Source organism: Saimiri boliviensis, chromosome 11 (genome assembly GCF_048565385.1).
Source record: "Saimiri boliviensis isolate mSaiBol1 chromosome 11, mSaiBol1.pri, whole genome shotgun sequence".
Lineage (NCBI taxonomy): Eukaryota > Metazoa > Chordata > Mammalia > Primates > Cebidae > Saimiri > Saimiri boliviensis.
The window spans coordinates 84,501,537-84,519,780 of record NC_133459.1 but is presented as its reverse complement, the minus strand read 5'-3'; the positions used below and the strand labels follow the sequence as shown (position 1 = coordinate 84,519,780).

Below are 18,244 nucleotides of genomic sequence, written 5' to 3'. Positions count from 1 at the left end.
TGATATCACACAATCCTCCCACCTTGGCCTCCCAAAATGCTGGCATTATAGGCATGAGCCACTGTACCCAGCCTATTTCAGTTTTGAGAGTGAGAGAAAAAAAGCTAGAAGGCACACTGTAGATTTACAAAAACAGCTTACAAAAAAATATTGCTAACATTAAATAGTTTAACCAGAGTCTTATCCATCCCCTTGAAATATATATTATTAAGCTAACTAAGAAAACATTATTTCTCTACCAGCTTTGTTACTTTAGGCAGTTAACTGCTGAGCTTTTTGGTCTTTTGGCCAAATGTGGTAAACACCTCTCAAAATATGTGTAGTATTATTAACACTGCTCATTTTAAGATGGCCATGGTAAACTCAAGAATATAATTTTAAACATTCATGATATATTAGTCTTGTGACTATATGACAAGAATTTTTAGCAGCTAATTTTAAAAAGCATTATTGTGCATGAGTTTCTAGAATACAGAGGCTCTTAGCCTTAGTGCATATAGGAACTAAGGCACAGGCCACATCTCAAAGCAATCAATCAATCTTTTGTGTGTGGGACCCATGCACCAGCATTTTTTAAATCTTCCAATATGATTCCAACATGTAGCCAAGACTGAAAACCACTAGTCTAAGATCCTAAGAGTATAAACTTGATTCAGTATTCCACAAGGTGAAAATATAAGTACATCCATGATATGAAGTAAAAAAAAAGTAGTATCCGCTTTTTTTGTGGGACAACATACAGTAATTTTTTTTGCTAAGTATTCTGACACATTTTAGCTCAAATTAATTTTCCCACCACAAAAACAAATTCACAGCAAACTGAATAAGACAACAGAAATAAGCCAAAAGGACTAGGGAGGAATGGAAATACCTTTTTGCAACTGATTATTGCACATAGCCTCAACTAAGCTTTACTCTGAAATAAGTGTGATATGAAACATTTGTTTTTTTCTCAAGACTTACATTTAACTCCTGTCCTTAAATAAAAGTCCAAACGATAATAATGAAAATGGTTCATCACTATGAATAAGAAAAAAACAAGACTGAAAGTAAACCTCAGTGAGTCCTTCTACACATTTACATGGCAAGAAATTTAAATTGAATACATTTGCATAACCACTTCACAACTGTATTTTTAAAAAAAAACACTTGAGCCTTACATATGTTCAAGTAGTAATTAGTATTCAGAATGAACGACCACAGAGAAAACCAAATCTAGTCTATCCCTTAAAGTTTCTTGAGTTTATACTGTTCCGACATTTCCTAGACTCTCTAAGAATCAGTTAATCCATCCAACACCACCGCTAGCTGGATACTAATCAGTTACCAACATTATTATTTGAAACTCCTTATTTTCTAAGACTGTGTGAAAAACTTAATCATAAGCAGTTACTTAACTGTGCCAAGGTGAATGACACAACAGAGGGGAATCTCTGAATACCTGCCAATATTCACTGACTTACTCATTTTTCTTTTTACTCATCCACCCCATCCCAGCCAAAAAAGAGAAGTTATAACATCTGAACATCTATCCCACTGTTTTCTACAACTGGGTTATCACAAAAGCTATGTAGAGAGTCCTTGCCTTCTGGAAAAAAATGAGGGGGGGAATCTCAAAAGAGAGCAAGAATTCGAAACTCAACTGGTAAAAGAATGAAAAAGCTGAAAAAAAAATGGGCAGGAGAAATTATTCACAGCAACTTAATTAAAAGTATTGGCATTTTAAGTATTGGGAAAGAAGATCCTCACTAAAAACTTAAGCAACAGTACTTTAATCAAGTCTAGAAAATTCCCCCATTCCCATATAGAAAAGATTACGTACACTTTACTTTCAAAACTTCAAGCTGTTCACCTCAGCAAGAAAATAAGTTCACCCAATTTCTCAATAATTTAGAACAGAACTTCTATGGGAAAAAAAAGATGTCTGTAAATACAGTCCATCTCCAAACACAAAACAGAAAACCACATTCAACCAATAAATCTTTCCTTAAATAAAAAGAAATCAACATATAACCTTACTGTTTCCTTCCAGAGGATTTCAGAATATCAATGTTACATTAACAGATCAGTGCTAGGTATGCATGCTAAACACATGGCTCTAGTTAAATATCGGACTATGACTACTATCTGAATAGACACGTAATAAAGGTCAATTACAAAAATACAATCCATTTAAAAAATTTTACTATATAGTTAAGACCTATAAGCACAAGCGTGATTTTTTACAGATTTTACCTCATCTAAATTACTGAAATAAGAGTAGGACAGGTAGAAGAGAAGGTACGGAGACATCCGAGGAGAGGGCGCTGCTCTGCTGGGGCTGCTGTCTCTGGGGAGAAGAAAATGAGGCTGGTTCTGCAAATGTTGGAGTAAGTGCAGACTGGTTTCCACTGTTGCTTCCAGAATGTTCCAACTGCCACTGCCAGGATGAAGCAGCAAGAGGGGGTGACACCAGACAGGACAGGAATAAGCAGGAAGAAAGCCCCCTATTGATAGAAAGTGGGATCAGCTGGCAAAGTAGAAGTGTTTGCAGAGGCCCAGCCGGGCATTGTAGAGCCAAGAACAGCAGGTGGCTTTGGAGCTTGGTCAACCCGCTCCAGTGGCCTGAGTTTAAAGCTAGACACATCCACTGTCTCCTCCAGTGATTGGACTTTTGCTAGAAAAAGCTTGTGGCAAATGGGGGGCCAAAAAAAGAAGCAGGTTCTGAAGTTCACTCTTGATTGCACCCACCCTGTAGAAGATGGAATCATGGATGCTGCCAATTTTGAACAGTTTTTGCAAGAAAGAATCAAAGTGAATGGAAAAGCCGGGAACCTTGGTGGAGGGGTGGTGACCATCGAAAGGAGCAAGAGCAAGATCACCGTGACGTCTGAGGTGCCTTTCTCCAAAAGGTATTTGAAATATCTCACCAAAAAATATTTGAAGAAGAATAATCTAGGTGATTGGTTGTGCGTAGTTGCTAACAGCAAAGAGTTACGAATTACATTACTTCCAGATTAACCAGGACGAAGAAGAGGAGGAAGACAAGGATTAAATTTCATTTATCTGTAATATTCTGTATGTGTTCTTGAATAAAACTTAGGAACCAAAAAAAAAAAAAAAAGAAGACAAGGTACGAATGAACACTAATGCAGAAGATAAAGGTACCTAAAGAAACCAATATAGTTTCCCCACCCACCAAAAAAAAAAAAAAAAAAAAAAAAAAAGACCTGATTAGCTCAGGTTTGAAGGGATTATATATATAAAAGATAGAAGGAAAGGCAATCTGATAAGAATAAATATTTTAAGAAAACTGTTAAAAACTGCAGCTAGGATAAAAAAAATTAAACCCTTTCTCCCAAATAACATGCTGAAAAAAATATAGGAGAGGGAGGCAGTCTCAAAATGGGAAGGAAGCTGAGTAAAGCCAAGGCCTCTTTCAAATAATACATTCTGTTGTTTGAGAATTTACTCACTCTAAGTCACAGTGAAACTTTGACATCATCTTAAAATTATCACAAATAAGACAGTAGGCATTCAATCACATGACAGAAAAGCTAATATTTGATGTTTTTCAAAAAGGTAACTATACATTATCCTTCATATTTAAATATAAAATATTAATTTCCTTGTATTCCCATACTTAATTCCATATCCACCTAAGTAAATTTTGACATATTTAGATTCTCAATAGGGGCTATACTTACCTCTGGAAGGAAGGAGGGAGGAGGTGCAGGCTCAGTATTTTGATCCTTTAAAATATTAACAAACAATTTTGATTAAGTCTATTTAAATTCTGGGATATCAGTTTCCAAATAGTGTTTAACCTGAATTTTCTTTATGAAATTAATTCATTCCTTTTTTTTTTTTTTCCTGACACAGAGTCTCACTCTGTTGCCCACGCTGGAGTGCAGTGGCACAATCTCAGCTTACTACAACCTCTGCTTCCCAAGTTAAAGTGATTCTCCTGCCTCAGCCTCCCAAGTACAGGTAGCTAGGACTACCAGCATAAGCCACCATGCCCGACAGATTTTTGTTTTTTTAGTAGAGACGGGGTTTCACCATGTTGGCCAGGCTGGTCTTGAGCTCCTGACCTCAGGTGATCCACCCGCCTCAGCCTCCTAAAGCGCTGGGATTATAGGCATGAGCCACCGTGCCCTAATTCACTCCATTCTAGAATGCCAGTTCTATGGAATAAATGTATGCTGTAGAATGAAATTCCTCTGAATAGTTTAAAATTGATCTTTTCTATTGTCATAGAAGAGAACATAAAAGAACTATTAAGTGTAAAATGAGTAAGAAACTTAAAACTCAGGTTTGAGCTTCTTACCTAAACTATGTGACCAAATACTTATTTATTGGTCCATAAATTATTTAACCTAATTGAATTTACTCACCTGTAAACAGGGATAATATTGACATGCATCAAAGGAGGTTTTAAGGGTTAAATGACATGGTTCATCTGAAATGTAATTAGACTCCTGAAACTTGGTAAAGCATTCATTGCATACAAATGATTAATTTTAATGTCAGTTATTAGAGAAATCAATTAATAATGTACACAATAGCTAATTTTTCTCCTAAAGGGAAAATCAGACTATTATGTAAAATCATATCAGGCACAAAAAATATAATTTGGAAATGTAGCCTAGCCAATGCAATATGATGACACGTTATAGAAAAAAAACAAAAATAACATTTTTAGCAAATTAGAAAACTACATGCCTAAAAAATTCAATGATCAACACCAATGAAAAGGGAACATTTAAAAAAGCAATTTAAAAATTAAAAAACAGTCAATGAAAGCAACTAAAAACGTAGAATTTAAAATGTATTAGCAAAGCAGCTTCTGAAAATTAACAGCATTTTTAGTCTCCAGAAGGCAGGAACGGAGGCGGGGGCAGAGAGAGAGAGAGAGAGAGAGAGAGAGAGAGAGAGAGAAATGGAGTAGGCCATTGCAGTAATAATAGCAAAACTACACATATTTTAAAAAAAGAGTACAGGTAAAAACTGATAAAATCTAAATAAAGTATACAGTTAAATAGTACCATACCACCATCCATTTCCTGTGTTTGATTATTATTGTTTCATAAGATGTCATGATGGGGGAAACTGGGAAAAGGACACACAGGAACTCTGTACTATTTGTGCAACTTTCATGTGAATCAAAAATTATTTCAAAATAAAAGGGCTTTAAAAATGCAGAAAATACACCTCATAAGAAACTTCTTTTAATGAGACAAAAAAAAGTATGAGGTTGGTGTGCCATCACTCACACCTGTAATTCCAGCACTTTGAGAGGCCTAGGTGGGCAGATCACTTGAGTTCAGGAGTTTGAGACCAGCCTGGTCAACATGGCAAAATCATGTCTCTATTAAATATATAAAAAAATAGCTGGGTGTGGTGCATGCCTATAATCCCAGATACCCGAGAGGCTGAGACAAGAGAATCACTTACACCCCGGAGACAGTGGTTGCAGTGGGTAGAGATTGTGCTACTGCACACTAGCCTGGGTGACAGAACTAGCCTCTATCTCAAAAAAAAAAACAAAAACAAAAACAAAAAGAAAATTACAAAACCTCTAAAACATAAAAGAAGATCTGAATCAACAATGAGAAATAAATTTCCAGAGGGGAAATCCAAACATCATAGCACTATCATTCAAATTACATTACTAATTTTAAGCAGTTCTATTTATAATACTACTTCCTTTTTTAAATGACTTGACAAAATAATTCTGAGGTTCATATATATGTAACAATAAATAGACAAATAAAGCAAGATTAGCTCTACCAGATACTAAAGAATATAATGCTATAAAAATTGAAAACAGTATAATCCCAGCACAAGAACTATTAGACAAAGTAGCATAATCAGATGGTCTACACACATATCCTATTCCCTCCATGCTACACAGCTGAATTCCAGATAGACTGAAGAAAAAACAGTCAAAAAGTTACAGAAAAGAAATATTTGACAATTTTTAAAATATCATTAAGGGTTTCTGGTCTGACTTGTACAGAGCTTGGAAGACATCACTCCCATCCTCACAACCAGAAAGCCGAACCAACAGCAAATCAGTAACTCTTCTTAGACCCAATAGAGAACTGAGGTTCAGGACAAATCGCTGCTCCCAAAACTGGAGAGAGAGGTGAATACAGAAATCACAGCTACAGGTATCACAAACTCCAGCAGGAGAAACACACAGCTGGAGCCAGTATCCATAGGAACATTTATACTATGTAAATTGCTGGAGATTCAATGTGAACTAACGTGAGAATTAAAAACTCAGGGGATGGGCAGTCTAGTCGGGAGAGAGAGGATGAGAGGGGAAACTTTGCTGAGTTTTACCTCCAGGTGTCCCATCAGAGGCTCACACATGAAGATCAAAGAAAACTTCCCTGTAGCTTCCAGTAGGAGAAAAAATAACCATTTTTAAGTTGCCCAGAGATCTCTGTTCTCAATAACAAAGACCTGCCCTCAAAAGAAACTACAGCAGCCTCCCCTCATCCAAGGTTTCACATTCCACAGTTTGTTATCCACCACCTAACCAACTTGTAGGAAGAGAAATTCCAAACTCCAGCCCACTCCCAGCTTCCTACTATCTCATTTAAGTATTGGGAGGTAGAGGTTGCAGTAGCTAAAAAGCACTCATGAAGGTCACAGTCCAAAGACACAGGCTCACTAAGAGACTGAGAGCAGATCACAAGATTATAGAACACTTTTACACACACACATACAACCACCACATTAATAGGGCTCCCGTGTAATAACAGGGCTTATAGCTTAAATAACTACAAGACTCTGATCCTACCTATGAAGGAGTTACTAGGGAAACCCAAAGACAACAAAGGAGACGAAAATAAATACATGAGAGGAAATTTTAATCTCTGACACCAAAGCTACAGCAAATAGCAAACGCAACCTAACTCCAAGCCAGACAGGCCTCTAGGCCACACTACAGGCATATTTATCTCAGTTCCTTTTACTCCTTAAGTCACATCCAGCTTACCGGAAAAAAAAAAAAAAAAAAAAAAAATTACAAAGCATGCTAAAAAGGCAAAAAACATAGTGTGAAAAGACAACGCAGGCATCAAAACCAAACTCATGTATGACAGAGATTTTGGAAATGACTGCCAGAATTCAGTAACTATGATTAATGTGCTAAGAGCCTTAATGGAAAAAACTACAAGACATTCAAAAAACGATGGCCATTATAAGCAGACCTGGAAACTCTCAGACAGACTGAAATGGAAAACAAAAATCAGTAACAGAAATGAAGAATGCCTTTAATGGATTCAACAGCAGAACAGACAGAGTAGAGAAAACAATAGAGAACATGAACGTATATTGATAGAAACTTCCCAAACTGAAAAGCAAAAAGAATTTTTTAAAAAATGTAACAATATTTAAGAACTGTTGGACAATTATAAAAGGTATAACTATGGATAATGAGAATATCAAGAGAAGGGAAAGAAACAATAAATATGTGACTAATGGTGGTCAGTTCGAAATTGAGAGACACCGAACTATTGATCCAGGAAGCTCACAGAACTCAAGAAAAATAAATACTAAAAAATCTACACCTAAGCAGATAGTTTTATCTAAAGAATCTATATGAAAAAACTTTGCAAAGAACAAAAGTTGTATTAGTGTGTGAAAAAAGGGTTACTTTTCACTTTCTCTAAATATTCTATAATTACTTTTATAATTCAAAAATTTTAATTATAATTTTAATCTATGGCTACAAAAATAATCTTGAACTGTTTTAAAATGTTCTGAAACCAATTTCATAAAGAATTTCAAAATGTTTTTAGCAACTATGTTTTCTTTTTTTTTTTTTTTTTTGAGACAGAGTTTCACTCTTGTTACCCAGGCTGGAGTGCAATGGCGCGGTCTCGGCTCACCACAGCCTCCGCCTCCTGGGTTCAGGCAATCCTGAGTAGCTGGGATTACAGACACGCGCCACCATGCCCAGATAATTTTTTTGTATCTTTAGTAGAGACGGGGTTTCACCATGTTGACCAGGATGGTCTCGATCTCTTGACCTCGTGATCCACCCGCCTCGGCCTCCCAAAGTGCTGGGATTAGAGGCTTGAGCCACCGGCCCAGCAACTATATTTTCTAATGTATAACTTCCTTAAGGTAACTACTTTGAAATTTTCTTTTTTTTGGCCCATTATTTTACGAGCGCATTATAATTACATTATGTTCTTCGGAACTGTGCTCAGAAGGTTCTGGGAAAGACAAGTTTACCACAATAACCTAACCTGGACTGCTGTACTTTTCCTGCCTTCTGTCTCCTTCCCTTGAAAAGAATCCCACTTCTTGTTTCTGACAGTGCATGTGCTTTTAGTGACTATCCTGCTTGCTTCCTGTTACTAATGCTGTTCTAATACAGAGAGAGGAAAAGACTGACAGGTATCACTATTTATAAAATCAGTAAATTTAATTTTATAAATAACAAATCAATAAATTTGATCATGATCCTAGCCTAAAATGAAAGTTATATGATTTGTTAATCACTTCATTTATTCAGAAATATATTTATCCCCAGGCAAGACTTATAGGGTGCTGTTGCTTTGCCTACAAAATAAGAGGGTACATTACATGAATTGGTGAAATGGTACGTGATATATTGTGAACAACCAGGGGAATTTAACATTAAATTTATTCCTTCTGTCTGACTACATGTTTGTACCCTATAATCTACTTTTCTTCATTCTCCCCACCACTCACCTTTCCGTCTCTGTTATCAGTCTTTTTATTCTCTACTCCCATGTGATCAAATTTATTTTTAGCTCTCACATATGTGAGAACGTGTGACATTTCCCCAAATTTGTCTTTTTTCCTTTGAGACGAAGTCTCACTCTGTTGGCCGGGCTGGAGTGCAGTGGCACAATCTTGGCTCACTGCAACCTCTGCCTCCCGGGTTCAAGTGATTCTCCTGCCTCAGCCTCCCAAGTAGCTGGAATTACAGGTGCTCACCAGTACACCCAGCTAATTTTTTTGTATTTTGAGTAGAGACAGGGTTTGACCACATTGGCCATGCTGGTCTCAAACTCCTGACCTCGTGATGCACCTGTCTTGGCCTCCCAAAGTGCTGGGATTACAGGTGTGAGCCACCGCGCCCAGCCCAAATTTGTCTTTAATACGTGCTTTGGTAATTTCACTTTAGCCTTTGTATTAATCTAACAATACTTCTTTTAAATCATATTTAAAAACCATAGCTTATAATAGCCAACTTAATCCATATTTCTCTTAGTTGTGTATGCTTAAGTTATTGGAAACAAAATAAAAATTAAGGCAGTTTCCATGTATGGGGTACTATGCTTCATGTAGGCATAGGGGAAGGTTAGGTGAAATGTAAAAGGTTCATGTTGTTTCTCCATTCTGTCATTCTGAATTCCATATTGGTAAAGTCATTACAAAATGAATTTTTTTAAGTTTTAAAGGTACAGATAAAATGCAAGCTGACTTTCCAACAAATCCAGCATTTCTTTCAAAATGTTTTACTGCTAATCAGGAAAATTTTAAAAGATATCTGTAAACATAAAACATTAAAATATCCAAATCAAATCACTGCTCTACTCATGAAATTGTATACAACTACATGTTAAATTCTTCAGTAAGGCTGACCTGTACTTAAGAATAATGTTATAATGCCCCAAAAAACATAGTAGCAATATATATGACAAAACAGGTCATAACAACACAGTTTACTTCTCATAGTCTACCATTTCAGTCTACCAAAATTTCTGATTGTAGAATGGCAAAAAAACTCTTTACCGGAGTTAACAGTGTTTGAAGCTATGTAAGATTCAAGAATTTTGTCTTTTCTAAAGTCATCCTCAAAATCTCGGCTGTAAATATTAAAGTACAGCCTATGCTATTCTGTATTTGAGTGAAAACAGTAAGAAAAGCTAAACTTTCCAATTTAAATAAAGGATACAGAACACATTCCTCTATTTGAGATATGACAATGAATCACCATGGGAAAACTGACAATATAATAAAGGAACTATCACATAAAACTTTTTCTAAAATGGAGAAATAGGCTGAGGTTCTTTCTTCTTTCATTTATTTGACTATCATTAGTCCTTTAAAAATTTAGGGCCAAAGAGTTATTTAATACCTTTATATGCACATACATACATACATATACACATGCAAAAATTCCCATCACAATTCAAATTTAATTTGCATTTTATAAATCTTTAAATTGTCAATTTCACAGGGATGAGTAGGAAAGAGTAAAGAGAGTTCAGTAATGTTAAAAAGCCAGAGCTTTTCTAGAATTTATATGAAAACAAATAGATTGCTACTTTAAGGAGGCAAATAACAATATAAATTGCCAGTGATAATTACTTCTTCCTAAGGAAGGAAAGAATAAAAAGCTAATCTGAATGTCAAATCTATAACTCATAAAACATCACGTGATTTATCTGAACAACTTATAAGACAAGAGTCATCCTATGAGGCGGGGCACTGGGAAAAAACTACAGCACCAAAAAATGTAGACTGTAGGCTATATTAAACCTTAAAGACAACAACAGCAAAGAGAAAGCAGTTAGATATCATTGTCATTATTAATAACAATTTATAACTACAGTTTTGGTACAAACATTTTCTCATTCATTATCTCATTTGAAGATCATTTATCTTCATAACAATTCTTTGAGGAAAGCAGAACAAGTACCATTTACATTAAATGAAACTATACACATAAAACATTTATAAATATACCATAAGTACTCAATAACTGTTAGTTACTGTCTATTACAAATGAAGGTTCAGAAGTCATGATGGCTTATTAATTAATCACAAAGTTCCAACCTAGTGCAAAAGAAAAAGGGCATATAATGGCATCTTATCTATAAGACAAACCTGGACAGGCACATATCAAGTCAGAGTTATCACTGACAAATCCCAGGTAAGGTGCAAGAGTTACACATATCCCTTATTTGATGGCTGAGAAATCCATTTTAAGACACTGAAATATCACCATACAAGAGTTTGCTTTTTTTTTTAACCTTCAAAGCAGGAAGGAAAGAAGAAATTTATGTCCTAGAAGACAATAGTAAATGTTTTTTCTATTCTATTTAACAAAATGCAATAGCTATCTATTAAAATACATTAAAATTATTTTAGGCCAGTCTTTCTAATCTGCCATTCTATAGAGGAAACAATTGAGTTTTTCTGCCAGAGGTGTAAAATATTCTGGAAACATCCAACACTCTGTAAGAGATGTGTTTTGTTGAAAAGCAATAAAACTGTGTTGAAATAAAAACACTGGCAATTGAAGGCACTTTCTTAATATCCAAATACAGAATAAAAATCAAGAATCTTAAATACAGATCAAATCTAAATACAGAAAAAAAATCATAAGTGTCAAACCGCACTGCTGAACTAGTTTCAGTTTGGCACAGACAAACCTTGAACAAGTAAATCAAATGCAAGGTTGAAGAAGGATTTTATTGATTTTATTCCAGTAACTCAATTTCACTCAAAACGCGAATATTCCTGCCTATATTTAAAATAGTATATATTTTTTATCACTGAAACCTTAAGCTGATGTCCTTTTACATCACATGTTAGAAACTGAAAGAAATACAGATAGCCCTAATCATCAAACTCTTAGAATAAAAATAGGGTAGAATTTGCAATTCTATTGACCACACAATAAAAATTCAAGTTTGCAGCAACATTTTAGTTTAAATGTTTATGCTGTGCAGTTAGTTTTTCTAAAGATTTCTTTTTTTAAGTTACTATTAACTAAAAGACATACTGTAACAAAGCACTGTTTTGAAAGCATGGTAATAACTGAGCAATTAATACAGAATTCATCGTCTGTCTTATTCAGACACCAAAACCTACAAACTTATGCAGCAGAAAAAAATAAAACTAGTTTTATCAGCCCATTTCCTATACTGTTTTGCTTCAAAGCATACACACCAGAAATGTGTTATCAATGAACCAATAACATCTCTAAATTACATTCATTAAGCCCAACTCAAACATAGTTGGCAACTGCATAGTAACTTAACCTCAAATCCTTAACCATACCAAGTAAAACTCTGTTTTCCAACATAGCTCCCCTTTCCCAACTGGCAACATGTGATCAGTCTGCAGTCATTTCTGAGTGCTTATCTATACAAATCACTTATTTCTAGCTACATCACAAATTTAAAAATAAATAATGGAAAAACATAAGGTGGTACTAATGGCTTATTCCTAACTTATACTGAAATTTAGGAAAGTGGACATTACCTTCCCGCTAAATCCAGTTTTAAGTTGCTATCTAAGTACTAAATCAATTCACCATTTTCAAACTACTACCTTCTCACAGGAGAATCCATCAGTAACAATTTAAAAGACTTGTCCTTGACACTTTAGAGTACTCACAGGTTCAGTATCACTTAATTAACCTTTAGCAAGAATTACATCATGTCACGTTGAAGATCTGAGAGCTATAATAGTAATATTCACCTTAGGGCATATATGCATTTTCTATACATGCAACATATTGATTATAATTACTATCAGCACTACCATCCCTCTGATTCTCTTCCCCACTACTTAGCTTGGAATAAAGGTATTCTGGAAAGAATATAGGAAAGAAGCCTCTGAACAGAACTATTCATATAGCCACACCTAGCAAGAATGTGACCAGTTAGCTCGAGTCATACTAACAGGAAAAGCAAAAAACCTCTTCTAGACCCAGTCTGAAAGAGCCTTCCTCTTAGACTCACCTGTATCTAAAGGGATACAATAGGCCTAGTTTCTTAAAGTCAGAATAAAATCGGTAATATTAGAAAGAATTAACTAACTTGAAACTTCTATGAGAAGGAGAAAGGAAGAGAGCTATCAAGGATAAGTCTTCCCTAACTTCTAGTTAACAACTTACTAAGGCCTGTGCTCCATACCATGATAGAGATTACAAAAAAATCAAGAAGCATAAAAAACTCATGATTCTTTCCCTGAATTTACAATATAGTTTCAATGACTAATTATGATTCTAATGATCCAACTTCACTACTTTCCCCCTTGGTCAACCTGGGGACACACAATCAAAGATCCACTCAGCTTTTACAACTAGCCAAGATGGAGTAAAAGAGACTAGACTTACCCTCTTACCTAAAACAACAAAACAGAATTATAAAATATATAACAACAATTTTCAGACATTGACATTAAACAGTAAATCAGCATAGTATGAGGATTCCTGAGAAAATGGAAATGAAGTGAGTCCTATGACTGCCTGAGAGAGTTTCCACGCTACAGCATGTGGAGGGAGAACTTAGGGATCCAACATTCTCCTTGAATTAGGGAGCAAGAATCAAGGAAAGACAGGCAGCTGAAGTTTGCTGGGCAGTGTACTGAAGAGGGCAGAGCTCAAACCAGAATTTTTAGCAGAGCACCTCTCGGTGTGTATGTGTTAAGAAACTGAGGTCAAAAAAGAACCATTCAAAATAGGCAAGTGGAACAATTTTGGGGGTCAGTATTCCCTTCAGCCAGAGGCAAAACCTTCTCATACACAGGGCACTGGGTAGAATACTCTGAAGGGCCACTACAAGGGACTGCCAGTAATGGAGCAAAATTAGTCCTAGGCTAAAAGCTATTGTGGCTCCATTAAACGAACTTAAAAGCAAGCCTCAAAAAGAAATGCTGTTTCCAGATAACTTAAGTATGTCCCAAAACAAGCTTGAAAGCATAGGAATATGAAAATTTCCAGTACCTAGCAAGGTAAAATTATGGTAAAATGGATGTCTGCCATACAGTTCAGAATTACCAGACATGTAAAGAAGCAGGGTAATATGCCCCATAACATAGAGAAAAACAAATCAATAGAAAGCAACCGAGAAATGACAGAGATGATAAAATTAGTAGACAATGACATCAGAGTTATTACAACAATATTCTACTTGTTCAAAAATATACAGGAAAAGCATATGATGGGGTTTGCCTGTGTCCCCACCCAAATCTCATTTTGAATTCCCATGTGTTGTGGGAGGGACCTGGTAGGAGGCAATTGAATCATGGGGGCAAGTCTTTCCCATCCTGTTCTCATGATAGTGAGTAAGTCTCATGAGATCTGATGGTTTTAAAAAGAGGCGTTCCTCTGAACAAGCATTCTCATTTTTTGCCTGCCGCCATCCACCTAAGATATGACTTACTCCTCCTTGCCTTCTACCATGATTGTGAGGCTTCCCCAGCCATGTGGAACTATAAGTCCAATTAAACCTCTCTTTTGTAAATTGCTGTCTTGGACATATCTTTATCAGTAGCATGTAAATGGCCTCATACAGTAAATTGGTATCAGTAGAGTGGGCGTTGCTGAAAAGATACACAAAAATGTGGAAGCAACTTTGGAACTGAGTAATAGGCAGAGGATGGAACAGTTTTGAGGGCTCAGAAGAAGACAGGAAAATGTAGAAAAGTTTGAAACTTCCTAGAGACTTGTTGAATTGCTGATAGTGATATAAACAATAAGGTCCAGTCTAAGGTGGTCTCAGATGGAGATGAGGAAATTGCTGGGAACTGGAGTAAAGGTGACTCTTGTTATGTTTTAGCAAAGAGGCTGGTAGCATTTTGCCCCTGCCCTAGAGATTTGTGAAACTCTGAACTTGAGAGAGACGATTTAGGGTATCTGGCGAAAGAAATTTCTAAGCAGCAAAGCATTCAAGAGGTGACTTGGGTGCTATTAAGGGCATTCAGTTTTTTGTTTGTTTTTTTTTTTTTTTGAGACGGAGTTTCACTCTTGTTACCCAGGCTGGAGTGCAATGGCGCGATCTCGGCTCACGGCAACCTCCGCCTCCTGGGTTCAGGCAATTCTCCTGCCTCAGCCTCCTGAGTAGCTGGGATTACAGGCAAGAGCCACCATGCCCAGCTAATTCTTTGTATTTTTAGTAGAGACGGGGTTTCACCTTGTTGACCAGGATGGTCTCGATCTCTCGACCTTGTGATCCACCCGTCTCGGCCTCCCAAAGTGCTGGGATTACAGGCTTGAGCCACCGCGCCCGGCCAGGCATTCAGTTTTAAAAGGGAAACAGCATAAAAGTTTGGAAAATTTGCAGACTGACAATGCGATTGAAAAGAAAATTCAATTTTCTCAGGAAAAACCCAAGCCTGCTGCAGAAATTTACATAAATAACAAGGAACTGAATTTTAATCCCCAAGACAATGGGGAAACATCTCCAAGGCATGTCAGAAGTTTTCATGGCAGCCCCGCTCATCACAGGCCCAGAGGTTTAAAAGGGGAAAATGGTTTAGTGAGACAGGCCCAGGGTCCCCATGCTATGTGCAGTCTGGGGATTTGGTGCCCCTAGTCCCAGACATTGCAGCCATGGCTAAAAAGGGCCAACATAGAGCTCAAGCCATTCCTTCAGAGGGTGCAATATCCAAGCCTCGGTAGCTTCCATGTGGTGTTGAGCCTGTGAGTGCACAGAAGTCAAGAAGTGAGGTTTGGGAGCCTCCACCTAGATTTCAGAAGATGTATGGAAACACCTGGATGCCCAGGCAGCTCATGGAGAACCTCTGCTAGGGCAATGTGGAAGGAAAATGTGGGGTTGGAGCCCCCACACAGAGTTCCTACTGAAGCACCACATAGTGGAGTTGTGAGAAGAGGGCCACAGTCCTCTAGACCTCAGAATGGTAGATCCACTGACAGCCTGCACTGTGCACCTGGCAAAGATGCACTCAATGCCAGCCCATGAAAGTAGCCAGGAAGAAAGCTATATCATGCATTTGCCACAGGAGTGGAGCTGCCCAAGGCCATGGGGGCCCAACTCTTGCGTCAGCATGACCTGAATGTGAGACATGGAATCAAAGGATATCATTTTGAAGCTTTTAAGATCTGACTGCCCCACTGAATTTCAGACTTGGATGGGCCTTACCTGCTTTGTTTTACCCAATTTCTCCCTCTTGTAATTGCTGCATTTACCCAATGTATCTAGGAAGTAACTTGCTTTTAATTTTACAGTCTTATAGGTGGAAGGGACTTGCCTTGTCTCGGATGAGACTTTGGACTGTGGACTTTTGAGTTAATGTTGAAAAGAGTTAAGACTTTGGGGGACTGTTGGGAAGGCATGATGGTTTTGAAATGTGAGGACATGAGATTTAGGAGGGGTTAGCGGTGGAATGATATGGTTTGGCTCTGTCCCTACCAAAATCTCATCTTGAATGTCCCTGTGTTGTGGAAGGGACCAGGTAGGAGGTAACTGAATCATGTGAGCAAGCCTTTCCTGTGCAGTTCCCATGATAGTGAGTAAGTCTCGTGATATCTGATAGTTTTAAAAAGAGGTATTCCTCTGCACAAGCTTTCTTATTTTTTGCCTGCCTCCATCCACATAAGATGTGACTTACTCTTCCTTGCCTTCTGCCATGATTATGAGGCTTTCCCAGCCATGTGTAAGTCCAATTAAACCTCTTTCTTTTGTAAGTTGCTCAGTCTCTGGTATGTCTTTATCAGCAGCATGAAAACGGTCTAATACAGAATTTTAAGCAAAGAAATGAAAGATAATTTTTTTAAAGGCCTATATTGAACTTCTGGAAGGGCAGGGGTGGGAGAAATACCTGAGATAAAAAATAAACTGGGTAAGATTAAAGGTGGATTACACACTGCAGAATGATTGGCAAATTAAAGAACTAGCAGTAAAAACTATCTAAAACAAGAAGATTGAGAAAGATAAACAGAACATCGCTGAACTTTCAGTAGAATAATTTCACATGGTCTAATATAAGTGTATTTTGAGTTCCTGAAAGAGAGGAGAAACAGCACAGAAAAATTAATATGTGAAGGAACAATGGCCAAAATTTTTTAAATGTAATACAAACTATAAACTTACAGATCCAAGAAGCTCAACAAACCCCATAATACAAGGGCCATTATAATCAAATAATTTAAAATGTAGTGAAAATCTTAAAAGTAGACAAAGGGTGAAAAATAAAACACACATTACATATAGTAGAACAAAGACTGACAACAGCCTTCTCATCAGAAACAACACAAGCCAGAAGACAATGCAACAACATCTTTAAAGTACTGAAACAACAAAAATATCCTTCAAACACTATGGTAAACAAAGACTTTTTCAGACATATAAAGTAAAAAGAATTCATCACCACTATATTTTTAAGTATAAGTAATGTTAAAAGAAATTATTCAGGATGAAGAAAAATTACACCACACAAAAATCTGCACACATACACTGACACACACACAGAGAGAAAAACAATGGGAATGGTAAATATGCGAATAAATTTTAAACAATTTTTTAAACATTTTATATCTCTTTTAAAAATAATTTAAAAAAATAATAACAATGTATTGTAGGACTCATGTATAGAAGTCAATGTATACGACAAGAATCCGAAAAAAGTGAAAATACATTAATGTTCTTATACTACACATGAAATTGTATAATGTATACCATAAACCCTTAAGCAACCACTAAAAACAACAACAACAAAGAGCACTGCTAGTAAGTCATCAAATAAAAAAAAATGGAACTTAAAAATACCTCTTTAATCCTAAAGACATAGAACTAAGACAAACATAAGAAACATAGAACTAAGACAAACAGAAAACAAGTAACAACTCACAGATTTAAACCCAACTGCATCAATAAACATATTAAGTGTTCTAACTATTCCAATTACAAAAGAAATTGTAAAAATAGATGCAAAATTAGGTGTTGTCTACCAAAAATCCATTTTTTTTTTTTTTTTTTTTTGAGACAGAGTTTCGCTCTTGTTACCCAGTCTGGAGTGCAATGGCGCGATCTCGGCTCACCGCAACCTCCGCCCCCTGGGTTCAGGCAATTCTCCTGCCTCAGCCTCCTGAGTAGCTGGGATTACAGGCACGTGCCACCATGCCCAGCTAATTTTTGTATTTTTAGTAGAGACGGGGTTTCACCATGTTGACCAGGATGATCTCGATCTCTTGACCTCGTGATCCACCCGCCTCGGCCTCCCAAAGTGCTGGGATTACAGGCGTGAGCCACCGTGCCCACTTTTAATATAAAATCCACTTTTAATATAAATACACAAGTAGGTTAATATTAACAGGATATGCCTGTTGGCCATTTGTAGGTCTTCTTTTGAGAAATGTCTATTCAGATCCTTTGCCCATTTTTTAATCAGCTTATTTATTTGCTTAATATAGGTATTGAGTTGTTTGAGTTCCTTATATATTTTTAATATTATCCCCTTATCAGATGTGTGGTTTGCAAATATTTTCTCTCATTTCACAGGTAGGCAGTTT

General features: G+C 36.6%; 1 protein-coding gene and 1 pseudogene across 3 annotated transcripts in view; one reads left to right on the top strand and one right to left on the bottom strand.

The window, feature by feature from the left end:
• The window catches only part of HS2ST1 (heparan sulfate 2-O-sulfotransferase 1), a 177,676-nt gene that overhangs the window by 151,222 nt on the left and 8,210 nt on the right, over positions 1-18,244 (bottom strand). The gene's annotated exons all lie outside the window — the stretch shown is intronic.
• Positions 2,646-3,111, top strand: LOC104650119 (large ribosomal subunit protein eL22 pseudogene; annotated as a pseudogene).